This window comes from Oryzias latipes, chromosome 2 (genome assembly GCF_002234675.1).
Source record: "Oryzias latipes chromosome 2, ASM223467v1".
NCBI classification, from domain to species: Eukaryota; Metazoa; Chordata; class Actinopteri; order Beloniformes; family Adrianichthyidae; genus Oryzias; species Oryzias latipes.
The window spans coordinates 21,464,119-21,477,246 of NC_019860.2; the positions used below are offsets into that span (position 1 = coordinate 21,464,119).

At 40.8% G+C, this 13,128-nt stretch overlaps 1 protein-coding gene across 1 annotated transcript in view; it reads right to left on the reverse strand.

Moving 5' to 3' along the window:
- The window catches only part of LOC101173532 (FUN14 domain-containing protein 1), a 78,841-nt gene that overhangs the window by 47,947 nt on the left and 17,766 nt on the right, over window positions 1-13,128 (reverse strand). The window lies entirely within an intron of this gene.

The window sequence follows — 13,128 nt, forward strand, 5'->3', positions numbered from 1 at the left end:
GATCTGTGGAATTGTACCCCCCCACCCCCCACAGCCGTTTTCTGGTGAATGATTCTGCAGCAGTCCGCTCCCTCCCGGTCTTTAATTGAGCGGCGGCGCCGGATGGATTTGCCTGCAGTGGAAGGAGAGGCTGGATGGATGCGGCGCTCGCACCAACGCCTGGCATCCCCTGTTCCTCTGCAGTGGCTGCCCGCTGAAGCATGTGAACGCGCTTCCAGGCTGAACACGTGTGAAAACATACACACACATAAAACCCCAACAAGAGCTCACCTTCCAGCCGCCGCCGCTTTGACCGTGTCCTCACTCTGAGAGCATCTTCACATCCTCCCCCCCGGTGCTTCCCCCTCCGTCCCCGCTCTGCTCGCCGGCGTTTTCCACACTGATCTTTTAAGTCTACCAACCTCTCCGCTGATCAATGGACAGCCGGCGCGGCGAGCTCCGCTGCCTCCACCTCCCCCAGCGCCGCGTGTGTGTGTGAGTGTGTGTGTGCGCTCCACGGCGAGGAGAGGAGGCTTCCAGCCCACACAGCACTCTCCAGAGCTCTCAGCCTCCACACTGCCTCATCAGTTGACCACTCCACACACCCCCACGCACCAATTGTGTGCACGCACACACACGAGCACCATTTGAAACAAAGTGAACATTTCTGTGTCACCTGAAATTGATTTTTCCGCTGGAAGGGTGGTCGTGGTGGTCTTAGGAACATCCAAACACCCCCCCAACAAGAACACCTGTGACTCACCACCTGTCCAACATGGAACCCAGGGGCCAAAAAAATAAAGTTTCCAGAGGTCCAAAACCCTGCCAGCATGTGCCAGCGGCTCCGAGGCGGAGGAAGCGTCAAATGACAAAAAATGTCAGGCATTCAGCGGCGGCATCACGCGCGCTTTAATCTAATAACGGCGACGAAATGACTGTCTGGAGGCTCAAGAGGAAGTTAACAATAAAAACCAAAAACAGTTATTTCCCAATTCTCAATACACTAAAAAAAGAAAGACAGTTTGGTTTTTATTTTGCCAAATAAGCATCAGGGCTTTCAGACAACGGTCCCTAAACGTAGCGTGTTTGGCTGGAATTCTATTTGTATGTGTTTGCTTTGACAGATCCAGTATTTTCCCTGGAATCGAGCGTCATCAGAGGGGATGCTGGGCCGTCACAGAGAACCCAGAAGTCTGACCCCCACCCATCAGATCAGGTTCTAAACGGCCCAAAACCAGTCCTGAACCGTTTTAGAGGGAGGTTTCTAGAAGAGATCACACCAACCATACACCATAAAACCATATGAGAACTGGACAGTGACCCCGCCCTGCTGGCGTTCCAAACAGGAAGTAAACAAAAAAAAAAAGACTTCTATAGAGACTCAGTCATACTATTGGTCAGAATAGCCTTTGATGTTTTTGATCATCCTCATCACCCGAGCATCCCGCCTTAACGCTCAGAGAAAACAGAGAAGCCCATGTGGAATAAACCTCAAACCATCTTCATCATCTGATCAAAAAGCTACCGCCAGTTAACCCTTGTGCTATCTTAGATGACCCCACCCTTCCATTGACGTGTTCTCCCTACCATGATAAAGGTGGATAAAGGCGGAAAGATTTCATGTAATCCATGGACACCAGTGAAGATCACAAATCATTGAAGAAAAAAGGTTCAGAGCACTGTCTAGTGGGTCTAGATGACCCTAGGATAGCACAAGGGTGAGGATGTTTATAACAGGAAGACCATTAGATTTGGTGGAAAACCTTTGATAAAATGAAGAAAAACTGAGGTTACGTTCTTAATTGCTTTAAATGCAAAAGAATGACACAGCAAAAACCTGCGACACACTTTTCCCCCCGTTAAGAATGTCTGATCTAAACTAAATCAGGAAACACAGTGGTGAGGTTCCTCATCACAGTCGGAGAACGTTTTTACACCAAAGCAGACGCAAATGCAAAGGTACGGTGGCCCTGAAGGGCAAAAACATTTTAAAAATCACAAGGACAATTTAAAAAGCAAAACAAATATGAAAAAAAAACAGCGTTACATTTTAGAAAATATTTCAGGAACCAAATAAAAAAAAAAAACGTTTCAGAAAACAAAATGAAAATGTTGAAAACAAAAATAAATTGGAAAACAAAATAAAGTTCCAGAATAAAATAGAAATGTTTAAAAATGAAACCGAACAAGAAAGCTTCTGAATGTGTTTTGTTTCTTCAAACATTTCATTTTGTTTTTCTGGAAATGTATTTTGTTTCTAAAATGTAATGCTGATTTTTCTCATCCTTGTTTTCTTTTTTTAATTGTTGTCGTGATCTTATAATGTTTCCCGTGTCTTATAATGGTTTTGTGTCAAGTGATTTGGCACTTCGGGGCCACCGTACAAATGGACCAAAGTTTATTTCCGAGTCATTTGAACAGAACTCACTGGATTTACTCACAGCAGAAGTGAGTTTAACGCATTTCCTGAAGATCCTCTGAGGTCTGAGAAAACCACGAAAGAGCAACAATTTCAAACAATCAGATTTTCAAGGAAAGTAAAAAAGGCGTAAAGCAAAACGCTAAGCTGAACAAGAAGCTCCTGATGGTTCATGATCTTCTTTTGAGGTGAGTTTTAGAAAAAGTGATAAAATGAGCCTCTGATTTCTCTAAGTAGACAGAGATTGCACAATTGTCTGAATTCCAATTTGAGCCACGTTTCCAGAGGGATGCTGGGAGATCGTCTACACTTGGGGATGATCTGACCGTCACACAGAGCCACTTCATCGGTAAATCTCACATTAAAATAAAGCCTCCACTATCTGGTTTTCACTGAGCCTGTGAGAAGAAATGCTCGATCCACACAGCCAAAGTAGATGTTTTCTGTAGGAGAAGAAACTTTAAGGGGTTGATGAGACTTAAGGTCCTAAGATTCAGGACTGTCAGGTCAAACTGTGTTTAACAGATCAAAGAAAATGTAAAAGCAAGTTGTCCAAGAGCTGCGAGAGCACCCCTACTGGAGAACCACTTTATTGCACTCTCAGGACGATCCTCTGTTTCAGTCTAGACTGCCCAAAAGTCAGATCACGCATTTTTGGAACGGAGCCGGTTTAACTTTTCTTTGGCTTGTTTTTTTCTTGATCAGAAAACATGGAGATCATGTTTTTTTACTGAAGCCGCTCCAAACAAAGCCCATCTCCAAATGGAAAAAATGTAAGTAAACATATTTATTAACTATCTTGGTTTCTTAAACTGGATTTAAAAAATGCATATTTGTACAAATCAATGGTCGTTCGATAGATTCCTTCAATGTATTTCTTGTACTTTTGAGTCAGAAATGTCCTTTTCTGTTCATTCTTTATTGAATCGTCAACTATTTCAATGCAAACTGCACCTTTATCAAATTGAAATCTCTAGTTATGCTTAAACGGCATCTTAAAGGGAGCACAGGTATGTCTTTCAACTCTCTTGAGTCTCAAGGAACGTCATGAAAATGGATCATTGTTGTATGTGCGGTAAGCTTATTGTGAAGTATTTGTCTAATGGAAGATGCACACACTGATGGTGTACAGGTGTCGTGTGGTGCCCTTATGCCCCACTCTAGTCGTTAGTAAAGTGTGAGTACTGGCTCCTTACTGACCCGGGCAAGGGGTGTGCACGTGATGCGTAAGGGCTCACAGGATTCCCGTAGGATGTCCTCACAAACTACTCTCTGATTGTCTAATTTCCTCATTTGTAACGTCCAGGCAGCATGCAGGGAGCGCGCCCCTTATCTCTTAAACAGCAGTAAGGGGCTCCTTGTGTGGTGAGTAGAGTTTGTGCGGGTTGAAAAATTCATAGGATACAGCTGTGTGTCACCTACTTCACCCATACTAATACATACAGTAAGTGTTCGCTGTCGCCTGCAGCATGCTGGTATAAAACAACATTTTCCCTTAAAGGGTTCACCGAGCGATCTATGACTTTGATATTTAGCGTGGTCCACCTGTGTCGCCCGTACAGGTTTGACCATTTTTCAACTACAGAAATGGTTTATTAATTAAAATATGACTCAAGATTTAAAGTCTAAATTATTAGGAATGCACATTTATTTTCAAAACGTTTAAGGGTCTGCAGACTAATTTAAATAACCGTTGTTGCGCTTCGTTTAATATCGATGTCTGTTAACTGTCCAGTCTTAAACTATATTTACGCTGCTGAGGAAAAGTCTGCATTTAAACTGTAGCTTTTAATATACTACAAAGTTTATACATTGAAACAACAACATAATGCCAATTCTATGAAGCTTAAATAAAGAGGATAAACATGTCAACTTCCCTTTTGCTTTTATTCTTTCTTTTATTGATTATTTTTACTTCTTTAGAACAGTTTCTACCCGTTTGTGCTTTTTTTGTGTACATCTTGTTGGTAAAATGTCTGTCTTGCCTGTTTTGTACACCTTTAGATCAACACTGACCTGCAAACTTTTTCCCGCTCGATTGATCGGAACCGTCCAGAAACACTGCAACACACTTCTCCTGTCTGTGCGTTCACACCAATATTCAGACGTATAGCTGCATAAGCTGACTTTCTTCTATGATCTGGTGTCGCACGCCGTGTAAATGTGCTCATTTAGTCACAGTGTTGGGGAGTTGGTTGTGCGAGCTGCCTTGTCTGAGCTGCCAGTCATTTACATAGGTAATGGTAGGGGAAGTGCTCAAAAATGTGCGGGGGTGGAAAAAAAATGTACAATCCTTCACCACCATACAAAACCAGCCAAGAGGAGAGAGACAGATACAAAAAAAAATCTGGGTGTCAGGCTCCCGACACGCTCTGAAATGATGGGTAATTACATTTCAAATTACCAAAGGGAACAAGAACGAACTCTACGGCTTCAGGAAGCTCAGAGAAATGCGTTAAAAGAGCTAAAATCAGTGAGTAATAGGTCACTTCTAGAGGATTCTGAAGTTTAGACATTTGCATAAACGACAACAGTGTAAAGAGCTACTTCAACGCATGTTTGCAACTTATTCTTTATTACACATAGTTGTTCTTCATGGGTTGACTTACAGATAACATTACATTTTGAGGTCCTCTAGAAGGAAGCGGGACAACAACAACTTCAAGAAGGAGCTATTGCCAAATAAGAAATGGAAAAAATACTAAAATTCTACATTAAAATACATAAAGCTCTTGTATGTGATTACAGTTTCAATGCATCTGAACACATCAGGTCAAAGAGTTCTTGTCCAAGGCTGCAGCAAACTCACCGTCAACCATCCTTCTCTGTTCTTAACCGTGGATTTCTCAGACATTTCCCGTTTGAAAAACATCAATAATGAAGCCATAGAAATCTTCAAGGAGCCGGTTTGTTTATTATAACTAAAGACCCTGGTGATGCAAGCGCATCACAAAGGGATTCCAACAATAATCATGCCACAAAATCACAACACTACTAATCACACACTTCTTCTCAATGCCTTCGTTTCTGAAGAGCCTTTTTAATCCTTAACTCGGTTGTTTGGGCGTCAATTTCCACATTTCTTTAAAACCAGACATTTTTGCAACTTTTGGGGAAGAATTTGCGTTTCATCAACCAATCTACAACTTAGCTTTGGCGTGCGACGTGTTGATGATGATTATGATATTTTCCTTATTTGTATGGAGACAATTGGTCCTCTCAATGGACCACATTAAGGAATTGCTTACTTTACTTTTTAGAACGTATTTATTCGCATTTACTTTTTTGTGTGCAAAGTCCAAGTCCAGTCCAGATTTACAGACAATCATCTTCATCCACACTGAGGGTCTCAGCTATTTGGGAGGAAGTGCTGCCAAGTGTCCATCAGTAAGAAGAAGACAAGAGAAGCCGTGTTCAGAAGAACCATTGATGGAGGTTACAGAACTGTAGAATAGTGTGTTTAATAGTTATAATTCAACAGTGTTAACTGAACTGTGTTAATAAGGATGTTTAAATTAGAAAACAGTGGATAGAAGACTGAATAAACAGAAATGTATTCCTGATTTATTTACTTATTAATTTTTTTATTTGGGTATTTTATTTTCTTTGAATGAGAGTTTTATTAGTAAATTTTGTACAGAAAACTGTTAATAATAGAGTATAGTTAATAGTATAGTACATGTTCCATACAAATGTATTGGCTCGCAGACACTCACAAGTTGTGTGTGTGCGTTGAAGTTGCGGCCCTCCCTCAGCTAGACCCTGCCTCCTGTGGCCCCCAGGTCATTTGAGTTTGAGGCCCCTGCCCTAAAGTGCTTGTGTGTGAATACATGCGAGCAACAGTAGTTTGAAGAAGCTCCGGTATTAAAGGCTTAACAGTGATCAGGGAACACCTTCACATTGTGTGGCTTAATCCAACCCCTCCAAAAAAAATACCAGCCTGTTTCTTCTGGTTAGGTGTCTACACACAGAGGTTATCAGGTAGAATACGGATAGCCAGGTGCTGTAACCCTACATGTAATTATGTCTCTCACTGGACTCTCACTTTAAACTGGCATTGTTAACCCTTTAACCCATCTACACCTAACTAAAGCGTTCTATGAACTACCGCAATCCTTCGATTGTTTAGGTGATAAACGTAATTCCAACAGCTTTGAATATAAGCGCAAAGCCCCTTTTCTATGCAGATGATTTACATTGATTGCGTAAGCACATCACAAATCTCAAGGGTTGCGTATCCACGCAATGCACTCAGCTTCAGAATCTGTTGGAATAACATTGTGTCAATGGTGGAAGAATTACAGTAGTTCAAAAAATGACTGCCATGTTAAAGTCACATTCAATCAGTCACATACTTTTTTCTACTGTAAAATCGCTCCAAGTGGTCTTTTAATTACGATTCTCCAGTTTTTAGCACAGGTTTTCGTCTTTTCCTGCTCACGATTTTGAATAAAGGAATGCTGAGGAAAGCAGCTTTAATCTTAAATCTTAATGTGTAAAACAAACATGTAAACATTTGGGCATAAATAATTTTCATGAAAGGAACAAATAAATAAATAAAATGAAAATGAAATGAAAGTCATTTAAACATGTCCATCACGAGAAAAACGCCAAAAATACAATTTTAAGTGGAATAGATCTTTAAAGGGTTAAGAAACAGCGGATCCTGTAAAGATGAAATCAAATGAAGTATATTCAGCTGGGAGTTTGGCTTCATACGCCTAAAAAATTTGTCATCACAGCTGAATCAACCTGTAAACGTCTCTACCAACAGTGAACAAAAACACAAAATCCCCAATGTTTGAACAGCATTGAACAGGAATTTCTCTGCTTTAGGAGATGAATAAAATCTGGTTTATTTTATAATTGAAAAGTTGAGTTTGAGATATTTTGAGTTTTTCATTTTTGCAACTCCCTAGCTGCCTGGTCAAACCGTTGCTATGGAATGTGGTGAGGGACAAAAGAAGATCCAGAAACCCTGTGACCTCTCAGAGAGGCCTCGCTCCCGATTCTCTCCCTCCTCTATTCAGCGCTCCTTTTCTCCATTCCTCACTGGCTCTTTGGCTCTGTCAGCCTGCTGTACTTTGATGTGGTGCAGGTATACTCTGACTCGCCTGTCCTCCTTCGTGCGCATCGCCGTATTCCTAGAGCAACACAGGCTGGTGCATGCACAAAAATCACACTCTTCCAAACAGGAATGTGTGGGAATCTCCCCTCTGGCTACTACCTCTGTAACCTGCATCTGAAGCTGGTGGGGGGGGCCAAGGAGGCAGCAGACCCAGGAGACTGAATGCAAATAGCGGAGAAGCTAGTAGGCTGCCTGGCTGAGATCAAAGATCCTCTCCACATTGCTGAACTCTACGAGACATCTATGAACAGCTTTGCTTCCACGCGGGCTCTGCAAACGTGTGTGTTTTTGTAGGTGTGGGAGCGTGCACGAACAGCAAGTGTATGCGCTCACACATGTAAGCAACGCCTGGTGTGGGCAAGCTGGATTGTGGGGGTGCAGGAGCAGCAGCATTTGTATTAGCAGGAGTTGCTTCTTTTCAGGAAATTTGTGCTTTAGGCAAATGAATCAGGCAGAATAAATGATGGCTGCCCTTAAAGGAAGTGGCTTTAAACAAGCGTTCAGATAAATAAACTTTTTGTGTTCTCACCTCTGAAATGTACCTTTAATTATGCCTTAAAGCTGTGAAATCTTGCAGCGTTTCATCGTCACCTGTGTTTACAGATGGACCTCATCTCTTGCTTGTGTTATCTTTTAAGCTGAGCCAAGGTCAGACAAATTTTCCCAGAATTCACCTGGGACAAAGTCATAATTGCATTTAAGCGTACACATTGCAGCATTTCCGACCGGACATCACTAGGTGTGCTCTCGGTAGTGTAATGGCCTCACAGTGAGAAGGCCCTGGTTCAAATCCCAGCTGCTACCTTTTTGTGTGGCGTTTGCATGTTCTCCCCGTGCATGGCCTGTTGTTTTTTGGCTTCCTCCCCCAATTAGTGACACTAAATGGCCCCTTAGGTGTAAATGTGTGTTTGTGTGTCCCTGTAATGGACTGGACAACCAACCAGGGTGGACCCCACCTTCACCAAAGTGGAATGGGCTCCTGCGACTCCAAAAGAAAGGAAACTGGTTTAAAAAATGGATGGATGGTATATTTTAAAATTTGGAATTTTGGAAATTATGAATTTGATGAGAAATTTATCCTAAAGTGTTCTAACATTAAGGGGACAGAAGGTGTTTAACGAGTATCAGAATACTCACATTCTAATCCCCACAACAAATTGAGTATGATTATTCATGACATTTGTATAAGCGTAGTAGAGTGTAGAATTAAACTTCAGAAAATGTCATTATTGCTCTAAAATTGCAGTAAATGTTGGAGTTTATGTAAACTAAACAAACCAAATGCGCTAATGTCACCAACAGTAAAGAAATCTCATTTGTAAAATGAACCAATCAAGTTTTTGTGGTTACAAAAATAAGACTGTGCTCATTTTACTAAAATAATTCAGAAAACCAATTATGTCTTACATAGAGCTGTAGCGGTGTGGGATTTTTGATCACCGCGGTGATGAAGCATCAGGAGTCGCAGATTCGTGGTTAACTGCACCCCCCCGATGCCGCAGCCGGACATAAAATCCCCCGGTGGCCGCGTCGAAAATGAATACAATTCATAATTACAACGTAGTATTCTTTATTAACAAATAACAGTAACAACTAACTATCTAACTAATGAACTAACTATATAGGTGTTGTAGAATGTGTATGGGTGTGTGTCAGCGCGCTGCATGTTTAAGAGGAAGGAGCGCGTGCCGCGCGACAGTGAGTGACAGCGCGCACAAGTGTGTTGTGGGTGCGCGTGCGTTCATGTATGTTTGTTACAGAGTGCAGTAGAACAGTAATACATGGTTTCCCCCAGAAGAACGGTGATTGATTCTTTATCAACCCGCTCTGGAGTAGAGCTGTGATGGCGGGCGGCCGCGTCGCGCACTCAAGAACGCATGCAGTTTGTAATGGAAATGAATACAATGGAAATTCCCCCAGAAGCCCTTGAAGTTTGAACACGGGACTCGCAGAAGAAGTAAATTATTAGCAAAGATGAATGTGTTTACTATAGTTCAAATCACGCACCAAATGCAGAACTTTCAACAACAAAAAAATAAGAGGAACGTGCGGTGGTGAGATGATATCTCACCCCTAGTCTTACATATGGTTGACAATTAGAATAAACAAATGAATAAATATGAATATGAATGAAAATGAAATATAACGGAGATCTTGCGATCAATAATGCGCCGTCATGTTACTTTCTGCTAGCATGGGAAAAAAGCTGTTTTGTTTGTAAAATGTTAATTTAAAGTTTTTTGATGTTCTCACTTAAAATGACAAAACCAGTTAGCAAAACTTGTCTGTTTTACACTGTTGTCAGATTAGATGAAAGGACTTGGAGTGTTTTCTAGTTGTTGTATTTTTCTTGAGGTGTTGCTGTGTCTTCTTTGACGACCTTCTTGTCATCCATCCACTGGAGTTGTAGTCAGCTAAAATTTGAGGATGGAAAAACTGTGGAGAACATTTTTAGGATTTGTTGTTTAATGATGAAAAACATGTGATGTTTATTTTTTGTTTACTGCTGAAGGTAGCAAAGAAAAAAAACTTTTGGGTGTGACATTGTTTAAAGTGATGAATCCCATTTCTTTCTTTCTAAAGCTTTGTGTTTTTATCTGTTATGTTGATTCTGATGACCTGCTCTAAATAAAAGGTATAAATCATAAATTTAGGAAAAATAGACATACTCGTAGAAACCATTCAAACACAATAGTAGAAAAAAAATCAGATCACCACCTAAATACCACAATTGTTACAGCCCTGCTGTCCAATCTCGCCTGATCTCAGAAGCAAAGTAGATTTAGGTCCTTTTCATTCTTGGATAAAAGACCATCCAAAACCACAACTTACAGCAACTTCAACTTTGCAACATCTCATGCTAACACAGGTAGGTTGATTCAAGACGCTTCCTATGCCTGTACCAAGTCTGAGTAAATGCAAAAATGTTGGGTCAGGAAGGGGAACGCCCCAAAAACTAGAGCTGAACCACATGTCTGATCTGTGAAATGAAACGTCCATCGTTCTGATGCATCTCAGCTTAATAACAAACTCAAAAGAGGTCACATAGATCTGATGAGCATCGCAGCAGCTAGACACCACAAATGTTGCATAAAACACCTTTAGTGCAGGAAATACTTTCCCTATAGCTCACATGGACGGATAGAGAGACGCTGTCATGTAGAAAATTGTGTCGTACACAAAAAAAGAGGGATGCAAATGCAAATCAACATGATCCATGAAAGGGTGCAGGCTAATGGTATCATACCCGGGACTGTCTATGTAAACAATACAATGCAACACCTTTTAAGCTGTAATCCATGCATTTCATCAGTTGCCGTCGGTTACCTAAACCATCAATGGTAACAGGGAGGTCTGTAATTAGTAGCACTGACTATCCCGATGTCCCTGTCTACTAAAATAGGGCCATTAGTGTATTCAGATTACATCCATTTATCTCCATCACTCTCTAATGTTTGGACCAAGGTCGTTTTATTGCTACAATATTCTGGAAATACATTTGATGTCCTTTGTGTCCTTTCTTGCATGTCAGAACTCAACGTTGCCAGTGTGACTGGAATCCAACAGTCGTTTTATTTACGGAAAAAGAAACCCGAGGAGTTGCCACGACGTGTTTTACAAAATAAGACATCTGTTAGTTACTGTAAAATAAAGCGTAGCTTAGAGCAAAATGTACATTTTTGGTAAAAGTGTTCCTTCATTTATCACGGGGGATACATTCCTGCGATAGTTAAGATCCACATAGTAGAATTACAGATGTTTAAAGGCAGAAAACTCCTTATTACACACTTTATGCATGGTTACTAGACAAACAATTTTCTCTCTTGTTTAAACTCTTAAACTCTTAAAAGTTCAAACCTTCATAGAACAAACAAGTCCAGTTTTAGAGAATGAAAACAAAGATCTGATTGGAATTAAAGACTTAACTCTGTCACGCAGCACATGCAGCGTCTATGTACAGAAGACATGGCACAGAGGAGATTAATTGCTAAGAACAACAGCCAATCAGAACGTAGAACACAATGTGCCATTACAAAAAAGCTTGCAAAGTTGCGATGGAAGTAATTTGCAAAAGGTGAACTGCGAGGGAACACTGTTCACCTTTTAGCATATCCCTTCAGGGGACCACAGCTTTCACTGTGTGAATACAGAGGTGGTCTGGCAGAGATTTTAATGCCAGATGCCCTTCCTGACATAACCCTGCATTTGATCTGGGCTGGGGACCGGTAGAGGGGGACACAGACTCGGGTCCTCTTGTGGTTACATAGTTACACAATAGCACGAAGGGTCTTGCCCAGTGACAAACTCTGGATGAAGCTCACCGAGCCCCCTGGGAATTGAAGCCATGTGCCGGGCCTGTGCTTAATCAACTGAGCTTATAATGTGCTGTAGCGAGGTAACACTGGCACAAAACATCAGGAGCCAATGTTTTAAATTGATACTAGCAAATGCTGTATATATATTTTATGATGTACTAAAGATTTAAAGACTTGTGACAAATTAAACTGTTAGCGTTTATCAAGCAAATCAGCATAGTGGTAAACATTAGCAAACGAGGTTAAAAATCAATGTCTTATTCTTATTAGGAAGGTCATTCGCATTGAGAGCATTCCAAACTGCTGAATTTGATTTTGATTCAACACAACTTGATTATTTAGCAATTAGTTACATTTCTACTTTAAAACCATTTATATTAGTTATAAACAAATTTTTAGTGAAAAAAAATGTTTTCCTTTTTAAAAAAATGAGATACTGATTTTATGAATGAATGAAAATCATCATTTTTTCTCTTCTCATGAAAAAAATTAAAATGGCATTTCTGAGTATTTCTAAATAATAGTGAATGAGGAGCAAATGAACGCACCATTAGAAAAAGCTTGCAGTTGTTGTAAAATCTACAATAGGTTGGCCACTGGTTCCCTGCTCTGCTCCATTCTGATGCCTCCACTTAGTCCATCTTTGTTTTCTGGCATCTGATTCAAAACCGTACAGCTGGATAGCTGCAATGTTGCTCCCCATTTGTTAGGTTGGGGGTGTGAATGGAAGAGAGTGTAAACATGGGATAATGGGAATTGAGGGCAGATTTACTCCGTGCCATCAGTCCCACCCACAACTCAGAGGTGAATTTCTAATGAACTCCTGTTGCTTTGAAGAACTATGTCCTAGAAAACACAGTTTTTTAAAATCTATTTTGCCTATAAAACTGCATAATCTTTATCAAAGGACCACTAGGAACGCCTCATCCCTCCATTTTGAAAGACACAGATGATGTTGGGTTTTGAAGAGCTAAATAGTTCATGGCATCATTCAGACTCTCTCAGTACGGTGAGGTTCACCATCGACTCCAGGAGCTGCGTCTGAATGACGGCGCTTTCAGCGGTACTTCCATGTCTCTGTGAGCCAGTTTGATGACTTGCTTTCATGAGGGGAAACAATAGAATTAAAGGAACTGATTCATATTGTTTCCAACCATGCAAATAGGAACAACAACAGAAATTTTGGGAGGAGAACAAAAGGCAACGATCAGACAGTTTTTATTTTTGTTGGTACAGTGATCCCTTGCTGTAACGCGGTTTACTTTTCACGGTTTCACTACTTCACG